The 26,207-nt window shown below is 36.0% G+C and overlaps 1 protein-coding gene across 2 annotated transcripts in view; it reads right to left on the reverse strand.

The window, feature by feature from the left end:
* The window catches only part of LOC134536865 (complexin), a 1,123,559-nt gene that overhangs the window by 782,262 nt on the left and 315,090 nt on the right, over nucleotides 1–26,207 (reverse strand). For both annotated transcript variants that reach the window (XM_063376912.1, XM_063376913.1), the window contains exon 2: nucleotides 16,996–17,045. The gene's annotated coding sequence lies outside the window, so the exon portion shown is untranslated. The remainder of the gene's footprint in view (nucleotides 1–16,995; nucleotides 17,046–26,207) is intronic.

Consider the following 26,207-nt stretch of genomic DNA (forward strand, 5'->3'; position numbering starts at 1 on the left):
TCCCTATAATTCGCTGCCGGAGCAGTTACGTCGACTATTGAATCATTTGATCGGCAGGACAGAAATTTTTAAACTAGGTCTAATGAAACGACTCCAATAAAAAACGAAAAAAATTTAATTTGTTTTTTATCTCCGGATTTTGGACCTGATTTTCGACTAGCGATTTTATTAAACAGTTTATTTGATTAAACAGTTAAAAATATATAAAATTTCCCTTTGGCTTCGTGATCTTAGGTTCGCGCCATCCTCCACAGAAGTCATTCATGAAATAGCTCCCGCCAAATGCCGTATACCGAGCGCCAGGATGTTACACATCATAAATACTCTCGTCATGGCTAACAAAAAAATAATAATCTCGCTTTTTGTTTTGTTAAAATTAAGTAAATCAAACAATGATGCTCTGTCTCACGGGGCACGTTGAATATTTAATCTTCTTGTAATTGCTTGTACTTTGGGTCTTGTTTAATTTTCATCATGATAGCTTTCTTGCACTCAAACATAAGTTAATAATAATGATGAGAATACGGGACAGCAAACTCAGTGTGTGAGACGAATCTGGGCTCACTTCTTTGTTTTTATTCATTTTAGTTGTCAATTTACGTTTATTTGCAATAACACTAATTTGGTTTGTAGCTCGAAATTTTTCCTTACGGCAAAAGTAAAAAATTTCGGCATTAAGTAAGTTGTTGCACTATTTAAATAAAGATGTAAGCTTGCTTTAACTATATTTACCTACACATCTAAAAAGCAAATTCAAATTGGAGCAACATAATCATTGCAACATCTAATACTTACACAAAATATTTGTTTGTCACAACAAAACCATTTCGAGAATTTGGGAAAATGTAAAGACATGTTTTACTATATATATATATATATATATATATATATATATATATATATATATATATATATAATACTAACCGTTGATGAACCTCAGAGGAATGATTCTTTATTATTAACTTACCCAAATAATGGAAAATTTACCCTATATTACTCTTTGTTTTAACGTATTTTTAGAATCGAACCTTCTTATTTTGTAGATACCGTGATACGAACATTTCTTTATAAATTAAAACGTTCCCATTTCTCCTCCTCTACGTTTAAAAAATTGAAAATACAGTTTTTATGTTATAATCTGTTTAATATTCATACAAAAACCTTAACATAAATTAACTATTTTAACGTCTAGCTTATCCCATTTGTAAAGTAACTAATTACACATCGTAAATATTTATTAATGAATTTTCATTTCTTCTCTACCACTTTATTGGTTTTGGTTGTATAGATTTGTTATAAAACTAACTAAATTTTTTCTCTTTTCCTTAGGAATGAAATTGTAATAATTGGTACAGCGAACTTTATAGCTTTAGTATGTTTCTTACACACAGTATCTTCACATCAGCTTGATAATCTTGAGATTTATTATTTTCATATTGGAAGATAAACTTGGCCCATTTTCTCACGCTTGTCAATCAAATTTTAAAGAAAAAAAAATTAATTTTGCAAAACGTTTTCTTTTTTTTTCTGGGCTTACTTTCGAAGATTTTCTTTTACAATCAAACTAAAGTTACCCCATTTGTACTATTTTAAGGGTCGAATTTCAAAAAAGTGAAAATGTTAATAAATAAACTTTTAAGTAAGTTTTTTATGCTTAGTTTTTCCCGCTTGATTTTCGACGGAGATATTAGTTTTCTTTGAATTTTTTATTGAACTTAACCAATTTTCACCTTAAAGCGGTTAAAATATTTAAAATGGAAGTATTTCATTACAAAAATATTAATCCATGTTTTATTCTACATTTTTTTATCTACTGCTAAAATAGATTACCATATATTTACTTATGCTCAGAAAAAATATTCCACATTTTACAATATTTATGGTGGAATTTCTGAAAAAAATTGTAAAAACAGGGTTACAGGTTATTGATTATTAACTCACACCTAATATCTAAATCAAAAATGATTAAATTCGTAGATATGACATTATACCTTAAATCCATATTTACTAATTTTTACCCATACATCCAGTCACAAAACCAATTTAAGAGTTCAACGTATAGAAAGAAGTAAGGTTTTAAAAATAATTTAAGTAGGTACTTTCCGGAAAACCTAGGCCTAACAAAACGTTTTTGAGAGTATCCTTCAGAAGTGCAATTTAAATAAAATCGATGTACCCAATATTATGTAAATACAATAAGTACAAACTTTTTTTATTATTTAATTGTTATTTATAAGACCATTTATTGTGATTGATAATGTTAAACGTAGGTGAATCAAATACACGTGCTTGTCAAAAACTAGCCCTAGGCTAAACTGTATAATGTTACAAAAATACATAGCTAAAATAATTCTGAATTAAAATATAAAGTAGTTTTGTGTTCGACAAACAAATATAAAAAAATAATTAAACTTGATTTCCACATAATGAAAATAACAGTTATTGCACATTTTTTTATCTCATAAAAACCAAGTATTTTTTAAATCATTTTTATATGTTTCATATTACTTATTCCACTGCAGTGTATTATAGCGTAATCATATTACAAAATGCAAAAATAACTTTTTTTTTTAAATTCTAGAGTGTTTTAGCATCGTATTTTAGGAACAGATAGTTTTTTTTATCAGAAATCAAATGTTTATTCATGTGCTTTTAATTGAAAAAAACTACTTATATGAAGTTTTTGCAAAATAAAAAAATATAATATATTACACACAAAACTTTATTATCGTCTAATTTAAAAAAAAAAATGATTGGAAAGCTTTGAGTACGGAATAATACCACATTGAATTCTGAATCTCTTAGAACTTGGCAAACCGCGAAAATATATATTTTCTCGCCTAGTCATAATCCACGGATAAAATCATTCAAGCGCACGGGCTATTTTTTTTTTTCGAACCGTGTATAGCACGGGTCACCGAACGAGCGGAATTATTATTTTTTTTTTTTCACCCCTCTCTTGTTTCCAGGAGTTACCTTTACGGAGGGGCGAGGAACAGTTTCGGCGTCCTCCTGCGCCAACCGGGGGAACTCTCAGAACTACTTTCCTGGCGGGAAAGCCGTGAATCAACCCCCCTCTCGCCTCTTATCCCCTCTCGACCCCGCCAAGTTGCCGCGAAACTTCCCCTGCGCGCACCGCATCAGTTGGGACATACTTATTGCGGGCCCCGCAACACCCCCCCCCCCCCCACCCCCCCGTCCTTTTTCGACTGATTACTTCCCCCGGGCGCTACCCCTGGGTCCAGGCGCGCGCGTGAAGCGATTAGCGTAATAGCGACTTCCTCCCGGGGCGCAGGTACGTAGAAGTAGCGTCTGCTGGCTCCCGCGGAGCGAAGCGAGTTCCCGTGTCTCGCCGAAACCCGCGTGAATGACGCACCTGCGAACACGTGTGTGTTTCAACTGCAAACTAAACACACACTGAGTGCAAGGGCCTTGTCTGAGACGAAGATGGGAGGAACCATGGGGCCCATCTGTCACTGAGAGAAAGGTTTGTTTGCCTCAACAAAATATTTGTTTATATATGGCGAAATAAATATATTTTGTTAATTCAAACAAATATATTATAGTAGGAAAGTTTCTTTTGACCCAACAAAATGATTTTTGTCAACTCAGATGCATATTTTGTTATGTGTAACCAATTATTTTTGTTACTTACCGAGTTTGGTCAAACTAACAAAATATGTTGTTCCACCAAGTAAATATTTGTTTCGTCATATATATAAACAAATATTTGTTTGATTCAAACAAACATTTTTCTCTGTGTACAAAGAAACTCATCAACCGAATTAAAACACCGAATACGTGGGCTCAAACTTGAGGCCAATGAATATGAAAATTAAATTGCAAGTAGCCATCTTCGCTTTTTTTTTTTAACACGCTTTAGGACGCGATCACAAGCAGAAATAGTACAGAGTGAAAGTATCTGCCGTTCATAAGTATCAAATTTTAATTTAAAAAATTTCACGATTTGAAAAAAAAAAAATCATTTGAAGGTGTCAGATAGCCAAAACATTTTTGACTTTTTTTTTCCTTCAATATTTAGTAATATTTAGTTCTAACTTTATCAATATTTTCCCTCGAGAAGTCATAATGATCAATCTGGAAAAGAGAAAATTTAATTACCAATTCATAGATAATAAAATTGAATTTGTTGGTTATGTATTTTCATCATAAAATGAAAATCGTATAAAGCAAATAGCTTTCGCGAAATAAAAAAAAAACAATCGCAAAACAAATCTAAGTCGAAAAACTAAAAAATCGCAAGATCTGTTAAACATTTCGTGCCTGTCATATACTTATGAGAAACTACAGTATTATTATATTTGATGTTATATAGCCTATCATTTGTGCAAACCGTATGATCTTACTGTAATTAAAATTTCAGGACGATAGGTTAAGCCATTTTTGAGTTTTAAGCGCACATGCAGACAGACAAACAAATAATTTCAAAATTTTAGAACATTTCAGGCAAAATTTGTAAAAATTACTCAAATGCAAAGACTATATAGGTGTGTTTATGTGTAATATATAAGTATATATATTCATATTTATACAGCAAATTTTTATCAGTGCATTATTTTTTTTCCACTGAAAATCACTTAATTGATTAAAGTCTTGTTGAGTATATGCGTACATTATTTGCATGAATTTTTGATCAGCAACCTGTAGTTTCTGAACTGCAAAAAGATTAAGTCCATAAATGGCCAATCCTCAAATTCACTAGAAATATTATTTAATGACGTGCAGATTTTTGAAAAACTTTTTGTTTTTACCACAGGAAACAAAAAAAATTCAACATAGTTAATGCATCAGCACTGGCATTGCTCGCAGCTCCGTGTTTGCCAGACATTGCACACTCTATCTGAATCAGCACGAACTTTGGAAAAAGAAATTCGCAGATGTTCGGTGATCACCCGGCGGTACAACACATTCCTCTGCACAACCACCTAAGAATGCCACCTTTTCATTGGCTCCTGATGTAAGGCGTTTCTAATGGATTACTTTGGAGTCTTTACTTAGCTATTTGACTGGAGGTTTTTCATTTTTCCATAGCTTACAAAATAAACCGCGAGCCTTTCAACAAAGCTGCTAAAAGATTTAAAAAAAAAACTGTATTTAACCTATCGCAAAAATAAATCAGCTATTTTTTATGCCTATGATTTAGAGAACTATCCAATTCTCCTTCAAATGAAATTACTCAATTAAGTGAAAACAAATCAATAAAGAAGTGAACATATTACAGGATTTCACTGATGATATTTATTTGTAAATGGAACAAAACATTCTTGCAAAATTACATTAAATGTATAATATTAAATTACACGTAAATTTGTACATTTACACGAAAACAACGGTATCACTAAAAAATAATATTAGCAGTAATAACTTGTTTGGATTCTAGCCCAGGCATTAATGTTTTGTGTTGTCACAGTACCTCCAATAATTAAAGTTATTTGTAAACCATTCCCTTAATAGCTTTCCACTATTGACTGTGCACCTTAGTAAACACAATAAAACAAAATAAAGACCAACTATTGAATAAACGATGCTCTTTTGCCATGGTTTGAAAAAAACTACGCTCGAATAAAAGATCGATTAAAATATAGTATTATGCGTCAATTTCCTAAGAAATACTGAGTTTTATCTCGAAAAACGTATCTCATGTATGTAAAAATAACCATTGCCATGTGTTGCACAATGTTACACTATTTTTATTTTACAGGAACTAAAAAATATGTCTTGGCAACTGATTTTTAAAGGAATATTTGAAAATGTAATAAATTCTTTTCTGTTAACATTTTAATAATCTGAAAAATTAATTAGGCCACGGATGATTAAATATTTTGAGAGCAAGAGATTAGTTATATTTTATTTGAGCAAAACTTCGTGTTTGCCTGAAACATAATTTTTAATAAAAAAATACAATTTTTATTAACAAATATTACAAAATGAAATTCGGTGCTACTCATGGCAGTTGGTATGTAAAGAACACAAGAATACTGATAGAAATGCCCGAGAGATCAACCTGAATTTTTTTAAATATTTTAGCAGCATTCCTTGTAACACAAATGCATTAAGCGCATTGAAAAGCAGTTACAAAAAAAAATTTTTTGTCTACAAAACGTGCAAATTAAAAAAAAAATTCTACTCTCCGGCAAAAAATTTAATGTAAGCATTCAAAATAAAAAAACCAAACTGATGCCCTTTCAAAAAGTACACTTGTTTAAATTTTTGCATTGCTGGTGGGAACAACAAAAGCTTTTCATTTACCTCACAATGCCCAGCGCATAAGCGTAACGACACAAATGACGTAGTGCAACATTCAAATGCAGCAAATTCTACGCGATGGTGAATTGGGAAAACCACTCGATTTACCGCTAGCAGACCAGGTTCAAACCTGAATATATATGAAGTAGCTTGGCTTCTGGGTTGTTGCCGCGTCCTTGACGAAAAATTCACCGACGTTTCGGTCGACATTGCAGTCACCATCATCAGGGAGCAGTTACCTACTCACTAGGTACTCAGTAGGTACTCAACGTAGCTGCTCCGGTAGCGAATTCTAGTGGCGGGTGCGGGAACTACGCGTGAGTCGCGTTATGAAAATAAGTGATTGATATTGAATTGGTCCATATACTTAAAAACTTTTATATATTGTGAATATAGATAGAAAATGTGTTTATGAACTTTTTTAAGTGTATTTTTATGTATAAGGGAGGGTTATGTTCCCGTATGTATAATTTATTTGTAATATAAATTATAAATTATTACTTTAATATTTATTACATTATCAAAATTAATATATTATAATAAACATTAAGCATATTAATTTTTATTAATAATTAAATTTTATCTCGATTGTTTTACTAAAGTAAACAATTATTTATACATATGTTATATAATATTGAATGCTGAATATTTATTCAATTAATTTTTTTACGATAAATTTGGACACATTTTTCAGTGTCTTAAATAAAATAATAATGCGCGTACATATGTAGGCTACATACACCTTTTTTCTTCTTTTTACTTTACGGAGAAAAGGTAGTGCAATTACAAATCAAGCCCTTGCCTCCGCTTTTAAGTTCCAATTTATTACGTTCTTTAGTTTGTACCAAATATCTTATATATAAATTTACTGATTTTTTCTTTTGCCGATTTTGCTATAACTTTAAAATGATTGTCCTAAAGAAGAACTTTTCTTAAAGTTATGTACTTTCAGGTGTTCCCCTGCTATTCAATTATTACATATAATGAGTTACCCGTTTAATACAACGGACATTTTCTGTATTAGTTTGTTTTTTGTCGAGTCTCTTGTACAGCTTTTATACAAAAGAGACACTCATTTGTAATGTATGCATTGGCCTATGTATTTGTTCAGATTTTTTGTAATACATTTCCAAATTACATTTTTGCACACCCTATGATAAGCATGCCTATTTATTTTGGTATTTTCACATCTGCTTCCCTTTAATACATACTTTTGTGCGCAACTCGTTTACTTTGCCACTTATGGTAGATGCAATCTGATTTTGTTGTGGCTAAACCACTTACATCTGAGACCTTGGGGAAATCTTGGTCAATGTTCTACTCGGCCACAGGGGCTTTGATTTTAGCTACTTTTTTTTAATTAGCATCGAGTGTTGTCTTTTCATTAATTTGCATTTATATAAGGAAACACCCCGGGGCCACACAACTGAAACACAGAAATTAAACGTGTTTAAAGCCTTTCCTATCTCTAAATAAATAGGCAATATTTATGAGTTGTTTTTTCCTGAAAAAATAAAAATAACTTTTAAAGAAATTGTACATGTAATATTATTAGACATACAATATAATAACCATATTTTAATGTGTTTACTAAAATTTTAGTATGAGAATTTTGTTTTTGTTCACCTTTCAATGATTTATTTCCGTTTATAAACAAAAAAAAAACTCTTTCCGCGAGACTATAAATCACTGAGATTGATTACGTAACTCAATCAATATTTCGTACGCTCGCACAATAGAATCAACTAGATTTACGCGATGAACAAAACATTTTGCTTCTGGCGCTGCAAATGACGTTTCCAATGAAATTTTCCGATGATAAAGTCTGGATTGGATTTAATTGAAAATATCTGGATGGCTTCAATTCAGATTCGCATTCAAAAATATAGTGAATTTTCACAATGATAAATCAGACCAGCTGTATGATTTTCTTAACATCAATATTAAAAATGAAAACATTTTTGAAATATTTTACTAAGCTGAAATTTGTTTAGAGATTTTAATAAAACACAGTCTCCAATACCAAGAATAAACATTTTTAATTATTTCTTCAATTAGGTTATCGCGTTTTAAAAATAAACGTTTCTTTGCAGCCAATGTAATACAATGAATTTAGTTTATGTAAATACTAGCCACAGCCACCTCATGTTTCGTTGACAGATTGGATTATGGTTACCTTCTGAAGCATTGTTCATTAGTATTATTTATCATTTAAGTTATATATCTTACATTTATAAAAATATTAAAATGCGAATAAAATAGTATATTTGAAAGAAATAATCATCATAGCTTAATCTAAATATTATCTCCAATCTAGCACTAAGTAATGGTGTAAGCTGTACCTCGTATAAGTAGTGTGTGTGCTATCGATGACAATTTTTTTCTTTCGAAGTAGCTGCATTAATCTTCCAGTTATTAATAAACTAAAATGCATAAAAATTGCGTAATGTTGTATAATCCAATATGGTGGTCATGGCGTCATCCAATATGGCGGACAGAAGAACTCAAGGTCAAAGTTTAAGTTCAAAGGTCCTTCTCGGAGGCTTATTGGACACTGGTAGGGGGGAATAAAGCCTCTTTCGAAAAATTTAATTGTTTTAAATGTAAAAATAATAGGAGGAATTAAGAATTGTTAGTTTTTTATGGGATACTTTTCCTCTGAAATGGGAATTTTCTAAAACAGATGTCCTAAAAAAAAGGGTAAATTTTAATTTATTTTTACGAATTTTAGGCCAACTTTTAGCGAACTGATTCACGGCAAGGTCCACATGCCCCCCCCCCCCAAAAAAAAAAACCTTTTACAAATCGCCTTGATGGTGAGTAACCTTACCAAACGATCATGTTTCCTAAACTGTAAACAAATTTGTGATATTTATACATTAGGTGTCGTCTTATACGGAATAACACATACAGTTTGATTATTTTTACACATTCCTTGTGAATAATTATTACTATATCGTGCAATTCTACACCAAATGTAGATGTGCTAAAATAAAAATCAACATTTGCCGTGAAAATCAACGAATCTTCTGGTAGTTTTCAAACCCCACGAATGTCCCAGTAAATTTCCATTAAGTAAAATAACACGTTATGTTGAGTCGAATAATACACCAACGTGGTGTGAGTAATTTTACGCAAACAGTATGCATTAAAAAAAATAAAACTATTAGCAAGTTGTGCATACCTGTGTAAATACGAGGCAACATTACTAGAGTAAAATCACTACAACATCGTCTAATTTCACACCGATTGTAGGTTTATATTCTAAAAACTCAACATTGGTGTGAAAATTACACGGTTACCGAGGAAATTACGATTATTATTTTTTTTTTAAGTTTTACAGCCATACCTTGTACACGATAGAACAACTGATGCTCGCCACAAGAGTATGAGGCAAGTATATGCCTTGAGAAGGCTACTTCCGTCTGTCGGACAACTTCAAGTCTGCGGGAACGAATTTAACTTCCCGTGATTGTTTGAACCGTCACGTCGGACTGGTACCTTAGGATAAGGGGGGGGGGGGGGGGCTGACGAACTTCTGCAACCATTTAAACTGAGTTCAAGCAAGCTGCCGTCAGACGACAGTGGCGCACTCGCAGGGAGGGTTCTGACACCCGCTCTCGAGAAGGCAGTGTCTCAAACAGCAGCTCTGCTACCTACTTGTGGTCGGGGCCAAGATTGTATGGTGTTAAAGAAAAAAAAAAATTTTCCTCATTGTGAATAATGAAATTTGTGTCTTTATCGTCATTAAAAATTAAAACACGTGTAAATAATAATTACCAAGCTAAATAACGTTTATCAACTGCTTCAACATTTCATGGTAAGACACTTGGATGAAGACATATTTTTTGTAACGTCTCAGGCCAATTTTATTATTTCATATTTTGAAAAAGTATTTTAGTTTTTATTTTTAAAGTAGTATCAACAGTAATGTGCATTAATAAATAAAATTAACCAAATATTTTTTTTAATAAATGGTTATTGGAACTATTACTAAACCTACATTACTTTCTAATCAGTCAAAAAAAATTTTTTTTTTGTGGTGGGCTATTTAACATTGTCTGTGAAATTTCGGCGGTGACTTTATTACCGCTTATATGTATTAGTATGCGTAAATGATGCCCAGTGCTTTTTTTTTGTTTGACGTATTTTACAGGCATGCACAAGCGCATATTGCGTTAAAAATGCTAACATGTTATTTTGAGGTTTGATATATGTGTGACCGAAACCTTTAAAATAATTGAAGATTATTTTTTTTTCCTTTCGCTAACATAATAAATATATATTGCTGTAGGAAGGAACATAATGTACTTAAAACGTTCGCGGAACGTTAAAAGGAGCATCGAAAACTTGGAGTACAACAAGACTATTCCAGCAACGTACGGAAGCGTTATAATATACGAGGTAACCATGGCAACTGTGTTCCGGTAATTAACATGTCCCCTATCGCTGGGAAGCCAATTTAGGGTTAGTTACAGTCTCATCCGCACGGGACCGCCACGGGCTCATCTCCTGTATGTGCACGACGTAGGTCATTTATAGATATGCCGATCACCCGAATGAAATTTAATCTCAAAACTTCGGTGGGCACTTATTTTTGTTCAGGTTTCTTTGTTTCAAATGTTGTGTACGGACATTAATTCCGCTGCTAGTAATGAAGTTTCAACACTGCCACTCTGTATAAAACTGTAAACAGGAATGTTCTCTTGTCTTTCATCAGCTACAATAATTTTAAAGTGGCTTCGATCCAGTGAAAATACAGCAATAATTAACCTGTTTTGAAACACGTGTCACATTTTTTTGACATGACGCGAGCCAATATAATGCGTGAAGGCTTCAATATTTAAAACTCAACTTTAACGTGTAAGACCTAGACGAATCAACGCGGTCTTTTTTTTTATCATTACTTCAGCCTAATTATTAAACCTAATATCTCCGCTTATTGTTAATTTTTAATTTTTTTTAATCTTTTAACTAAAATATTGAAAATTTTACAACACACAACAAGGTTTTTTTTCTCCTTTTCTTCGTCGAATTTCCGAACCAGTAATTCATTTCGTTTCAATTGTGTGAAGGATAACTTCGAATACTCGACGTATTCCCCCGTGCGCGATCGTGCGCCATCATACAAATCCCGGGAGCAAAGCATCGTCCCTCTTCGCCGACCGACCCAGGTCAACCAACCGTCTCACCAGGGAAGATGTTTTGTGGGGTGGGGAGGTGGGTGATAAGGGTGGTGCGGACGAGAACGCTCGCAGGCGAACCCAAATGCGGGAAACGAGGTCCCGTCGGGGTTCGCAAATTAAATGTCGCGATCCCTTGACCCGATCCCCGAGGGTAAATGCCCTCCGCTGAGCTACAGCGCTGCTTGAACTCGCCCTCTGCGTCGAACATTCCGCGACGACAGCAACTGGAAACTCTCGGCATCCCACAATCCCACAGCGACTACCTAAATCACCCAGGACTCACTAATTTTGTGAGCGATGCGTGTATTACAAGCCAAACAGCTAAATTAAAAAAAAAAACGTTCACAATATAAGAAAACATACATTCGAGAATCAGTAGACACATTAAAAACCACACAGAAAACATAAATAGAGATGAGATGGCTATACATTGAGCAGCATATGGGATCTACTCTTCAGAAAACCTCAAAACATAGCTCTGGCATCTAACAGAAGACAGGTCGCCTCTGGTTGGCCAAACAGCCCAGCCAATCGGATGAGAAAGGGCCACTGATCTGCCAGGAACCCCCAGCCAATCACAGAAGCCCAGCTCCGATCGGCCAAAACCTACAGGACAACCAGACGAAAGGAAGGCTGTGATTGGCCCGCAGCTGCACCCAAACGGGAAACACTCGCCTCTCAAGCGAGAGTATTAAATAAATATATAAATACCTCGTTTTAAAATTATTATTTTTAAAGAGTAATTTTAAATAAAATCGATGATTTACTTTTTTTTTCCCAGAAAATATTCTTGTGGAGGAAACATGAGCCTAACTGATTTTAAACAATACATATGCGCACTAGCCTACCGATAACTTAAGATTTTCAAATAAATATTAAATCCAAATTTTTCCTATTTTGGATTTGGCAATCCAACAGAATCGAAGATTCAATTTTAACGTTTGAAGTGTTACTATGTAATATAGCGCAATGCGCGTTTTGACCTGATTGTCGCCCATAAATCAAACATTTTTTATTTTATTTTTTAACTAGAACTCAGCAAAAAAAGTGACACGAGAATTTGTAACCCAAACATTATGACAATTACGTACCTACTCCTTAGACACGAGTTTTAAAAAAATTAGGATTACACTACTATTATATAAAATTAAGCGGCCCGCCCTGTCAGGGGTTTCGATTGATGACCAAAAACATTATATTAAGTTAAATATTATATGAGGTTAATTGTTATATGAAGTTAAAAGTGAAATACAAATCCCTTGAGTGCTTTCAAGGAGCTTTATCTAGCTTTCCACGTCTAAAACTTAGTCTTAAAACACTATTTTTTAAATATTTTTCACTTTTTTTTAAATTACATCAAATAGGAAATAAGAAATATAACCACTTATCTGTCCTCAGCGTATTTTTTAATATTTTTCCATGAATAGTCCCCGCTCGGATATATTGATCCTTTTTTTAAATCGCGTGCGTTTGCTGAAGCTCTGCAAAACGTATGTGTGTGTGTGTGTGTGTGTGTCCAGTAAGTCGGGGACCTTAACGCAAAGTTAATTTTGGCATGTAGCTACGGAATAACATGTAGTGGGCAAGAAGACACAACAGACTTGAAGAAGCGCCAAGCTAACCGATTACCAACTATAGCACACGGTTACTACAGCCAAATACGAAGGTCTAACAGTCAGTCTGGTCGCCTCTAAGCGAGGCAGTTTGAATCCTAACTTCAGCGGCCTATACAAAGCTAGTTTTTTTTTTTTTTTTAAGGCAAACATGGGGGACAATCATGTGAAACTATGTGTTTTTTCTGGGTAATACCGTACCCCTAAACTCTTTTTCGTCGTTTATAATTTAAGTTCAGGTCATGTTCAGGGATATACGGATACATAAAAGTCCTACCAGTGAAGCTGTCCTTTAAGATGTCGATGTCGATAACGATGTCGTGAAGGCTTTAAGCCCATTCATTCATTCTTCACTGCGTCCTATCATTTTTGTGACCTTTAAAAATCTCTCTCCATTTTTTAATGGCGTATTCCCTATATAAAGATTTTTTTTTATTTGCTCCTAAATCTGCCAAACCTTTTTAATTATCACTAATGGCGTGACTTTTTCAAGAAAAAATATTTTGTCCGAACACGATGATGACAATCAACATTTAACAAAAGCGAATCCTCGAAGGTCATGCCTATGCGCAAGGCAATTAATTTTTTTTAAGTCCATTGGGAATTTCATTCCGTTACTGTGTACTGAAGATTGTTGCATTCATAGGGGTGAAAATGATCGAGGCCAGCGTTAATATTGATTTTCACAGGGGTAAAAATAATTGAAAAACCTATTTCCAATAAGAGAATTCTACGAAACTAGCACCCGCTGCACCGGAAATAATTCTCAATCAACAATGTGCGAATTAAAAAAAAAGGTGAACTGGCGCAACTAAATAAAAATCACACGAGGGAAAAATAATTGCATCAGTGTGAAAAAAAAAAATCCATGAGCCGAACAAAAACGCTTTCCTGGCACATGATGCTGGTTCTCTAAAGAGCTAACGTTAGAGTCAATACATGAATCAGAGTTAGTATGAACGATCAGGAAAAGAGGAGTGTATGGTAGGAGAAGGGAGAAAATGCATACAGGTACATTTAAAAAAAAAATAGTTTTGTATTTTGTACATATTTTAAACATGATTGCTTTAATACTTCTTGTGTTGAGTTGTAAATTGATTGTCCTCGTGTTTTAACCTCTAGTAATGTTAGACGCTTTACATTTGATTTGTAGACGTGGACAGGAAAATTATTGATTTGTGTTGCTTTCTTATTAATATTTCTTACCAACAGTTTTTAATTCCGATAGATCTGAAACAAATGTAAAGGATAGGTTTCACGGCTAAGCAAAAAAAAACCGGTTAACCCCTAACTTGGTAATATTTTTTATTAAAATGAGCCGTAGGGCAACGTAGGACCTTATCGTTGGGTGTGAAGATTTTCGCCCGCTTCTGTATTGTTGTCAATTTTGTTTTCTGAATCATGTGTGACCGTTCGGTGATGAAAAATTGGTTGTACTTAACGTGAGAAGTGTTCACTGGGTCGATTGCAACTTGGTTCTTTTTGTCGCTGGGCTAGTCACATTGTGGAAAAATAATCTTGAAAAACAAAAACTACCAAAATATAGACACAGACCACCTATGAGAACGTGCGTTGTAGGTGGGAACTGAAATATTCTGAGACAGGAAAAAAAATTCGCACTGTACTTTAGTTACAAATGTTTGAGAAAGTGTTCGTTTTCAGAATGTCCAGTAAAACAATTCTTGCATGGCATGTACGACATCAGAGAACCCGAGAACTGAATAGGCCTAGCTGCAATTAAAATGAGAACTGTGGATAAAAATTTGAAATATGTTGCGACCTTGATGAATGTTGCGAACTACCTCTTGGTTAAATGCGCTTTATTTGCGAAGCATTCATAAAAATATTTTGTACATTTAAGAAACATTAATTTTAAAAGAATTTGCAAAAACCTATTTATAGTGTTTAAACTAAAATATTATACAGTTTAAAACTCACAAATTTTTGTCTCATTTTCTTAATTATATTATTTGAACACAGATATAGTTTTTCATGCGACAAAAAGTGGTAGTATGAATAAAACTTGTGAAATATTTTTTTTTCAAAAAGTGTGTGTGTGTGTAAAAAACATTTTTGCGCAGTTATGGTTTAATAATTTCATTTAATTACTTATCCTCTTTTAATCCTGGTTCAATGAATACATCGAATTTCCGAACCAGTAATTTGCTCCCTTTTCTCTTTCTGCCCGGAGGGGTGTTTTCACATTCACGCACAGTAATGAATTGTTCAGTGATTACGTTCCGTACTGGCTTTTAGCAGCCGTGTCAACTGCAGAGCTGTTTAGTAAAATACATTGTGGAAAGGCGTACCGCGATAGCAAATGCTTTTTGATATGTTTGTAACTTGTGCGTTATGTTATTTCAAAATGGTCTATTTTTTTTTTCTGTACTTCGTGTGTAGAACGTCGCCAGCAGAATAATTAAGGTCTTCAGTTGGTCAAATTTAAAAATAGAGATTTTGAAACACACACAGTCTGGTTTTCTGTTAGAAGAACCCTTTTTTAAGTAACTTCTTGGTGCTTACTTTTTTAACGCCTTTTTACGCATTAAAAATGAATTATTATGAACGTATACGAGGTAAAATTAAATCATTTCTTACTATAAAAAATTTTTATGTTACATTTTTAAAAGAATTGCACGACGCTAAAACCTTTTTTTTTTTAATTTGCTGCAAATTTAACTGGATTAATTTTTTAGCAGTTGTGAATTTTAAAATATGTGAATTTTAAGGAAAGTTATAAATTTTCAGTTTTTACGTTAGAAAAACAACTTAATATTGCTTTGAATGAGTATCACTCATGTATACTGTAGTTTGGAAACATTCCAAATAAATGTTCAAATTATCTCACTGACGTAAAGGTTAGTTTGAGTACACCAACCTATTGAACCAAGTTGTAAAGGAATGTTTAAAGATACATGATGTTTGCAATCGGACGGTATTGAAAACATTCGCAGTACAAAAAATTTCTGCTAAAGAATTGGACAAATGTAGACGGTAGTTAGGGTACCGTAAGTTGTGGCAGCGCGGATGTAGTGGTAAGTTGTCGTCGCCCGCGACACTATAAAGACACGGATAAGTGCACAGACGTTACGTTGACTAGCATGGTGGAGAGTAATCAGTCCGAAAACTACAAACAAGTGTAACCACCAACAGGAGGCCCCGAAAATAGCTTTGTTAATGGAAGGGGGTCAGACTACTGTGTGTTTTTTTTTTTTTTAAGGAGAGTAGTGCGCTAAGGAAGAAGACGGTAATGGGAGAGGTTAGCTAGGAATAATACATGAGAGGAGTCCTGAGGGACAAAGGGTGACAGAGGAGAAGGTGGGACAACAGGAGAGAAGTCCCTGAGAACAGGACTCAGGAGTTTCCAGTAGCTCCGACGGGAAATACCTGAGGGGTGAAAGAAAAAAAAATTCAGTCAGTGAAATATTAATGGAATAAGAGATCAGGACGGCAGGAGGTTTGGAAGGACAGAAGAAGCTAGAGCTGAAAATAACATTTCTTGCTGTCACTAAGGGGCCCACCTATAGTCATGGGTTTATTTGTGTTAGTGAGGCTGGTACTTCCAGTGCGGTGTCGCCTCTTAGCGCAAGGCTCTGAACTGGGAGCGTCGTTTTAGAGGGCACTATGATATTTTAGAGGTGACCATTACATTTTATGGCGGAAGAATTATGATAAAGTCATAATGCAAGTCCCTTAAGTGCTACTTAAAATCCGTACAGGATGCTTCATGCCTAAAATTTGTCCAATATTTAAGCGTTTTAACCAATTTCGCTGCTCTAGAAAAAGTTTTAAAACCAAATATGGAAACATAACTAGTCAACAACCCTCAGCATAATCATAAACAGTTTTTTTTTGTTGTTGGTTATGATGCTGAAAGGTAAGGTAATATATTAAAAGAGAAGGGCGAGAAATTACTGAGATTCACTCACCATTGACTAACTGGTCCTAGATGTCACACCAATCGTGTCATCTGCGTAACCTGCAACAGAAACACGAACAAGAAATTAATTCCACGCATTCACTTTTGTCGAAGTTGTCCTTCCAAACAAGCTTGAAGACATCTCACGCCAGATTCATAGTAGCATTTCCTATCTGGTCATAGGTACACCTAGGGCCGAAACCCTAGCAGAGCGCCGCGCCAGTCTTTTTATCACCGGCGCTATAGTAATACACATTTTTTTCATTGAATTAAAGATCTTATATACCGAGAATGTAGTTTTTAATCGAATAAAAAAATTACCAAGCCTATTATGCTGGTCTGAGCCGTCGTCCATATTGTTACGATTCATAGTGTGGGGAGAAATAGGTTCGTAAGGGATAGCCCAATTACGTGTTATTACAGTTTTATTTATTACTAATATTTACATTAATGAATAAATTTACTTATAAATGTCCGATCACAAATCGCTATCACTTATAAATGTTTTTTTCTCAGGTCACTCAATGTCTTTTAAGTTCCGCAGTTAGCACTCCTCGCTGGAGCTAAGCTCAACAGTGGTTCGCCCCTTACTACACACACAGTCTCGCGCCACTCAGTCACCGCACTCTCACGATCCAATCCAACTCCGCGTCGCACCACTCTCATGGGGGGAGGGGAGGATCTCTTACCCTCTTCGCCGATGTCGCACTTCCCTTTGCTCGGAACTCGTCGCGACACTCTCGCGGTACCCGTCGCTCAACTCTCGCCCCACGCCGTCGCGGGACTCTGTCGCCAAACTGTCGCGGCGGCCGGCGTCGCTGCTTAAGTACCTGGGCACCCTTCTCGAACCGACGAGAGCAGCTGTGGCGAGTCGCGTCATCCCGGGCCGACCCGACGCACGAACAGTCCAGAAGGGTGACGTCAGTTCGTGCTGCTCCGCGCGGCGGCTCGCGGAACTCCCAAGGCCGCTCAGCGATAGATGATGGCGCTGAAAGCAGGACGATGCGCGGGGATCGGAGGGGTGAGGGGGGCAGCGACGACCCTTGTAATCCGGCCAGGCCGTTTCATTAAAAAGTTTTAAATGTAGGTGTGCTAGTCAAATGATTCAGTAGTCGGTGTGTAGCTGCGAATTCTAGCGGCGGGTGCGGAAACTACGTGTGATTCGCATCAAGAAATGCAGTTTAAAACACCATTTGCGTGCATATTTCTCACGCTTGGCATTATTTTATAGAAATCTAATTTAAATTTTGTGTACGAGTTTTGTATTACAAGTGTATTGATGCATGGATCAGCTCGTTACCGAGGTTAGATGCTACGCATCAATGGCGAGTACTGGAAGACTTTCTCTCTTTTTTTTTTTTTTTTTTTCCTCCAACGGTGTAGCCGCTGCGTGTTGGGACCAGCGCCCGAACAAGCCAGCCGCGACGTCAGAGACTTGTTCCAGTGGAGCGAACAAGCGCCCGGCCTCGCGACAAGCCCGCCATATTTGCATTTCACGTCGAACCCACGCGGGGAGAGCTGGTATCACCACGTGTTATATCCCCACTCCTCTCCCTTTTACATTCACCGCCTTCCCCTCCCCTTCCACGCCACTTTATCCGAAGGTCCATCGAGACTGGCCGTTTGTCGAACCCCGCGTTTGGAGTCCCACTTTGTGCTTGGATCCTAAATAGAGTAGGTATAGAGCTGCTTGCGTGTCGAAGACCCCAGTATGTCACCGACGTTTCGATCGCCGTTGTAATCTCCATCATCAGGGAGTAGTTAGTTACCTACTGAAGTTATTCCGCCGATCCATCATACTGCCGTAAGGGGCATTTAGTGTGTGGAGAGACCAGAAATTTTTAGTGCATTGTAATTCAGGTGCACCGCACACATTTTGTTAGAATCACTTGGGATCAACGGGCGGGGCGCGTGTCTTGTGGGATGCGTTTGGCACACGGACCTGTGTGTGCGCTGGCTTGTAGGGTGATGCTGGGAGAGTTACGTGTGCCTGTCGTCGGCGAGGGGAGAGAAGCTCCCCACCAGTTCTGAGGTTATTACCAGAGACCGGAAAAATTCGCGGGTTCAATGAACTTCAGGATCGACTCCAATATCCTCTACACACTCGGGAAAATGCCAACTATACATTGGCTGCTGACTTGTGAGTCGTCTCGACTGGGTGGCCTGTGATTCGACACTTCTATGAGTGAGGGTCTCTAATTGGCCCTAAGTCCTCCAGATTAACAGTGAACCAATGGCAGAAGCCACACTAAGGTATAATTATTTTAATTTTAGCATAACACGAAATGAACCCGCGAATTTTTCAGGTCTCTAGTTATTACAAGTTCTCCCGCCTTTGGATACTCTCGCCGGAGAGGGGGAGTGTTTCCTGATTGGCTGCAGCTGTGGGCTAATAAGAATCTTCCTCTCTCCTGGTTGGTTTGTTGGTTCGGGCACTCGGAAGCTGGGCTCCTGTGATCGGCTGGGAGTGCTGGCCAATCAGTGGCCTCTTCTCATTTGATTGGCTGGGCTGTTTGGCCAAACAGAGGTGACCTGTTTTGTTGTTGTATGCAGACTACTCTGCGAACCTATAAATCCACAATATAATCTTGGCTGTAACGATCATTTAAATAAATTTTTGTCGCTATTGGCTAGCCTGAAATCATCATTGCGCAACATTGGCATTAGTGGAAGAAATAGCAAATTGGAAATATTCACAATCGCACTATTATTAGAGTATAATTTTTTTTATGGATATTCACTATCTAACAAATGTGATTTTCCTTTTCCATGTTTCAACGACTAAACTGAACTTAATTTCAGTAATTTACTTTTTTATTTAAAAAAAAACGCTGCATGGGTCTTAATACACCAGCGGTAATACTACAGCCGATGGAGGCTTCATTGCTACATATTAACAAAGTCTTGTACGCCTGAATAAAAAGGGTTTGTTTTTATGTGGCCGGACAAAAATCTATGGAGTACTACAAAAAATATATATATATTATTTATGGCAAAGTGGATGTCGCTATTTCAACTATTCAGATGTATACGTACCTTGTGTGATGTACTTATATAATCCATTTGTGCGGTCATAATTGTGATTAACTACACGCCAAAAAAATTTGCAATTTTAAACTACTTAAATAAAATTAAGACTAATTCGAGCTGTACTTCATAGTAATGAAAATAAAGTATTTATATTTTTAAAGACTAAACAAGAAGCATGAATTTTTTTTAATAATTTACTAAAGTAACGTATTGATCAACGCTTGATGTTCATAAGGTTCGATGGTCCCGTGTACATGATCCGAAAAAAAAAAATTCTAAACAGACGATAGCTGATCACGCGTAACAAAGGTACACAAATAAAGCGTGCCAACAACTGCCCTCTTGGTACAGTCTATGCGGGTTGAAAACTGTTTGGTTTTTTACGAACAAAGTTGACCGATCAGAGCGGCAGAGGAAAGGGCATTTTTTTTTTTAATGGGGGTTTTTCGTTGCGCATTTTTTTTTTCTCTTTCGCGACCACGTCCTCCATCGCGTGCGGGGGAAGTTAGCGGCTCGGAACGCGATAAAACAGGCGGGTTCGCGGCGCGCGGCCGACCGAGCGCGAAAAAGAGTCACTTGACCGTGGAAGCGCCGGTCCCTGGGCGCCCATGCTACCCCTATACCCCCTACCCCGGCTTATCCCACTCCCTTACGTTTCTCACAAACCCCCTCAACCCCTTAACCGGCCACTCGCAGAGGTCGTCGTGCGTCCGATCAACCCTTCACCTCAGTCTGTCGGATCCAGCATAGCCCACACTGTTATTCTTGACGTGACAACGTCTAATAAATCGATGAACCCAGGGCTGCACGCACGAAAAAAGTGTCCCGTTGCGCACATTGCCCCGTCACGATGTATCCCGTTACGCTCATTGTACGCTTGCGCCGCATCTATCTCTCTTCCACTCGATTGGAACAACCATCGATTTCACTTTTTCGAGGCACTTTAAACTTGATACACTCCCATTCGTTTCCTACTTTTCCTATCACCGTCCTATCCTTAACATAATAACACAGATTTGAAGAAGTTAAATAGCAAACATGTTTAAAAGATATAGTTAAAATAATCTGTTCGTTAAAGTAATAAACATATTTGAATTAATGAGTGCAAATAAAAGTAAATTTATCAATTAAATTGTAGATTTCATTTCACTCCTTCTTTGTATCCATACAAAATATTGATAATTCAATAAAAATGATTCAATTTTATTCATAAAAGTATGCAATCATTTCATCAATAATTTGTTATGACGTTGTCACGTTAAACTATCGTCCGTAAACCGACTTTACAGACAACCATTTTTTTTTGTAAACGAGGAACAGCCATGTTATAAGATCTCAATAAAAATCAACTTTCAATATTTAAAGTTATTTTCGTAAACCGTTTCCCGGGGTAGCTTTTCAATATTAACTGCGCACATTTATAAGCACGATAAAAAAAAATAAAGGCAAAATTTTAAATATTCAATTAAAATATTCATGGTTTGAAAATATTACGATTGAAAAAACATTATGCAGCATCTTTCGTAAGAAATAAGTACTGAGTATTATCTCGAAGTACGAATGTCATATTTGAAACAAAAAAAAAGACCTTAGCGCTGTATTGTTCAAATTTACAATATCTTTCTTTTAGTGTTAAAACATATTTATTTTTTTTGCAAAATGATATAAATTATTTTTTTCTGAGAACTGATATTATCATGAAATAAATACAGATATTGATAATGTTGTAAATGTACACGAAAGCAAACTGTATCACTACAAAATAAAAGTTCTCATAACTACTGAGTTCGGGTTCATGCCCCATCATTTATGCTTTGTGTTATCCCCGTTCCTATATTAGTTAAAGTTATTTGTAAACCCTTCCCTGAATAGCTTTACAGTACAAACTATACCAAAATGACGCCATTTATTCAGTATTCGATTATATTTTACATGGCTTAAATTTTAAAAAATGGTTTGTAGTAAATATTACCTAAATTAAACTATTTTCCAAAAACGAATTTGATACGTGCAAGAATAACCATAGACTTGAATTGTAAGAAGTTACAAATTCTTTCTTGTATAATTGCCTATTGTTTCTTGGCAAATGGTTTTCAAAACAATCGTTTGTAAAAGTACAAAATATTTGTTTTTGTGTGTGGAAAACACGTTGATAAAGCAGGGGAACCCAATGATGATTGAAAACAATAACCTGAACAGCACAACGACCAATTCAGCAAAGCGCATGCGAACCCAGCGATGAGAACCAAACAAACACAAAAAGAAAAGGTATTTCGGGTGACACGACGACTAAAGTAGAGAGATTCGGTGGTTCCTGGGCCAAGTGTGAGCGCGGCGGGAGAGAGCGAAGGGAGAGGGCGTTAGGAGCGGGATGTGCCAGCGCCACATGACACATTGTTAACTGTCACTCGTGACGGCTTGGAGTTGTGGAGGGTACGGCAGAGGGAGTGGTAAAGGGGAGAGAGGGGGTGACATGACCTGCCTTCGTCACTTCGTGCCTCTCCGGGGCGCGGCGCCATCTGTTCACTGACCAGCCTTTGTTTTGGGTCACGTCACTTTCGTGGACCGTGGAGTTACAGACATTTCACGTTAAAAAAAAAGAAACACGACTTTCATACGTGTTTTCAATATGGTTATTTACTAATATACATATTTTAATCTATATTAATGAAGAGGGGAGTTTGTCTATCTGTATCTGTATGTATGTTGTTCGCGATAAGGGTTTTTTTTTTTTTTTTTTTTTTTTTTTTTTTAAAGCATTTTTCGAGGTAGCCTTCACTTCACAGGGATAAAATACACAGTCACAACCAGAACAGTTCTGAAGGCTACCGAAGTAAAAGATTAAGCTATGGTTCGGCTCGGTCAGTGTAGTAAATAATAGTTCTTTATTTTCTTTCCGGAAGGGTGGGTTAGGTTAGGCTTGGTTATCGCAACTAAAATGAAAGGTTAGGTTGGTTAGGTTAGATTAGGGTTATTTAAAATACTCTATGACTGTAAAATAAATAAATGGTGATTTTTCACGAGCGATCGGAAAACTTCGGAGAACTTCGGAGCTGTTCGGGTGTGACTCTCATCCGTGTGAACCAAGCAACCGATGCATGTGACTCTTCCCTGCATGGCTAATCCTAGGATGACTAGGCGTATAAGCTTCGGCCAGAGACGCACCTAGGTTCCTTCCTAACTCGGATCACTCCTACAAATACACTTAGTTTGTAGATAGGTTAGGGAGAAAAACAATTGTGAACTGCGGGCTTCCCGATTTCGACTACGTTTTCCAGATGACCTTGCATTGTTGATGACATTTTCATCGCCTCCATGGCAACGGCCGTTGTATTGTTGACGAATTATTCATCTCCTGGCAACGGCTATTACAGTTGTTTTTTTTTAACGGTTTGTTCACTTTCACAAAATCTTTCTGAAATCATCTTTTCCATAATATCGTCACACAAATGTTGGTTAAATAAATGCTAATTTGATGGCATTCAAAAACTGTTGACTCCAAAATGATTTTCTTCAGTTGTATTTCTTCCAGTTTATCTTAGTTGTAGCGATTTTTATTTTTCATAAGTTGATTTTCTGTAAAAAAAAAAAAAAAAAATCCCTTTTTTTCGCTCGAGGCGCGGCAAACGGAATACCCACTAGGAAGGACAGGTATAATGGACAACGAGGGAGAGTTATGCCTGTAGTCTGCCGTAGCGAAGCACGGGAGCATCAGCTAGTGTGCTATTAAAGAAGAGGTTTGTCTGTCCGCCCATCTGTCTGTCTGTCTGTCTGTCTGTCTGTCTGTCTGTCTGTCTGTCTGTCTGTCTGTCCGTCTGTAGTTCGCGTAGCGCGGGCACGGCAAAGGGAAAGAAAGAGCAGTGAAAGTTTGTACGTGTCTCCTCTAGGCAGAGTTCCGTTAGCACCTCTAAGAGATTTTTTTTCGAAATTCGTCTTTGATCTTTTTATTTTTTTTTTTAACGTATGTCGACCACGTTTTCAACGTTTCCGCGGCGACTGCCGTGGCATTACTGATGAAGCTTCCTTCGTCACCATGGCAATGACTGTTGCGGTGTTGATGCCTCATTTACGTTCGTGTCTTAATCCAGTATTTTATGTTAGCATCTTCACCAGCTTACTGTCACGGTATTGTTGGTTAAATCATGGAAAACTTGAACGCCCTCAAAAACTACTGAATCCAAAATGGCGTATTTTGTTTACATATCTTCCCACTAAATTAATTTCGGCGCGGGTGTGGATATCCAGCGGATTGCCGTAACGAAGCCCAGACGTGTCAAATAGTTATGTATAGCTTTCCATACTACAATAATTTTGGATTTTCTAACTTTGAATTTATGAATGAAAAAGGGGTTTTGTTGATTTTTTTTTTGTGGACTTAACGTGGCAGCTTTATAGTGAATCGGGTGTATTAAAAAAAAAACCAAACCGTTCACGGCAACGTTCGCCACATTTCCCTACAGAAAAAAACTTTCCGTGGTCTGTAACAGCTGGGAATTAAAAACTAGGTCTCCTTGGTGTAAGGATAATCCACCAGCCCCTTTTCACTAACCCCTCCGCTTAAAAAATAAATGAAAATATCCCGTTAAATTAATTAACCTGTCAGCATATTTTTTTTCGTTTTGAAATAATTGTATAAATAATTTTTTATCCAAATTAATATATAATTTTTTCATTTAATTACAATACTGAAAAATGTATGTGTATACGAAAAAAGTTTCTCGTACTATTTCTAAAGATTCCTTAGGCAACCAGCTGCCAAGAATTATTACAAGAAAAATAATGTTTATTTGTTCAACGCTTATCTACGGCTATTTTCACATAAATGATTTTTTTTAATACTGAATATTTCTTGTCGCTCATACGAAAATTAATGCATAGTTTTAAAAATGTGTAGATATTTACACGGGCATAAATTTACTACACCATTGGAAAGATAATTGTAAATTCAAAATTTTTCTTTTATTATGCTTAAATGAGTGCAGTCAATACTGTAAAGCTATTCAGAGAACGGTTCACAAATATCTCTACTTAATGTAGTTACCGAAACACAAAGCACAAATGCTCAGGCGTAAATCCCAACCCTGCATTACTAGGAACATTTTTTTGTTGTTTCGATACAGTTGCTTTTATTTAAATGTACAAATTTACAAAATTTTACATTATTATTTCAGTTCCATTTACAAAAAAATTCCAGTGTACTATTAACAAAACTTAAACATGTGGCATGGTGTTTACTTTACATTGTTTTGACAGCTGTACTGACAAAACAGGTGCCAGCACCAGGTAATTTATCAGAAGACAATACCTGAGATCTATGACTCTATGGTTGTCCTACTGACTCTATGCTGCTGTTTGAAGTTGATGTGATTTGAACATTTCCACTTGCAGTCCTTTTGAAACTCCTTCTATCAGCCGAGATGAAAGCGCTATTGCTCGTTAAACTGGCGATGTGTCTCTTGAAACATTTTCTTGTTGAACAAACTTCTGGTATATTACCAGCGTGCAGATATTCGTAGTTGCTTCACACAAAATCTGGAGAAGTAACTTCATCAAGGTGAACTATTTTCCAAAACGTATTTGCAGGACTTTGAGTTGAAAGGTATGGATTTGATTGCGAATCGTGCCTTAATGTCAAAAGTACGAGTACTAAATCCGTCACTTCTCGGGGTTAGAATAAGTCAGTGATCCAGGATGAAGTACAAATGGAGCATCATAAAATGTAACGCCAAAATAGCGTATCTGAGAAAACCACTTTTAAGTATGCTTCAGTCCAAGGATCCCTGATTTTAAAAAAAAATCTTGGCTTGCCGGAAAATTAGAATAACTAAGAACCCAAATAAATTTATATTTGAATAGGAAACGCTAAACAGACCCTATAGTGATTTTGGTTGTTAGTAACTTAACCACATATGTACTTTAAAAATTAATACCGCATATATCTATACTGATAACACTGGCATTAGTATTTTAAAAAAAATACTAGCTCATGGGGTGTTACTACACATTTATTTGGAAAACATTAAGTATTTGGTTTACTAAATTATATTCGAACTTCGAAAAAATAACGCATCGCTTAGAGAAGAAAATGTTTCCAAACCGTTGATATCATCGATTTAAAATTAATGAATTGTTTATACTAATGGAATTAGGGGTATATTGGACAAATATTTTGTCATATTTTATCTTAGCTTG

The sequence above is a fragment of the Bacillus rossius genome, chromosome 11 (assembly GCF_032445375.1).
Source record: "Bacillus rossius redtenbacheri isolate Brsri chromosome 11, Brsri_v3, whole genome shotgun sequence".
Lineage (NCBI taxonomy): Eukaryota > Metazoa > Arthropoda > Insecta > Phasmatodea > Bacillidae > Bacillus > Bacillus rossius.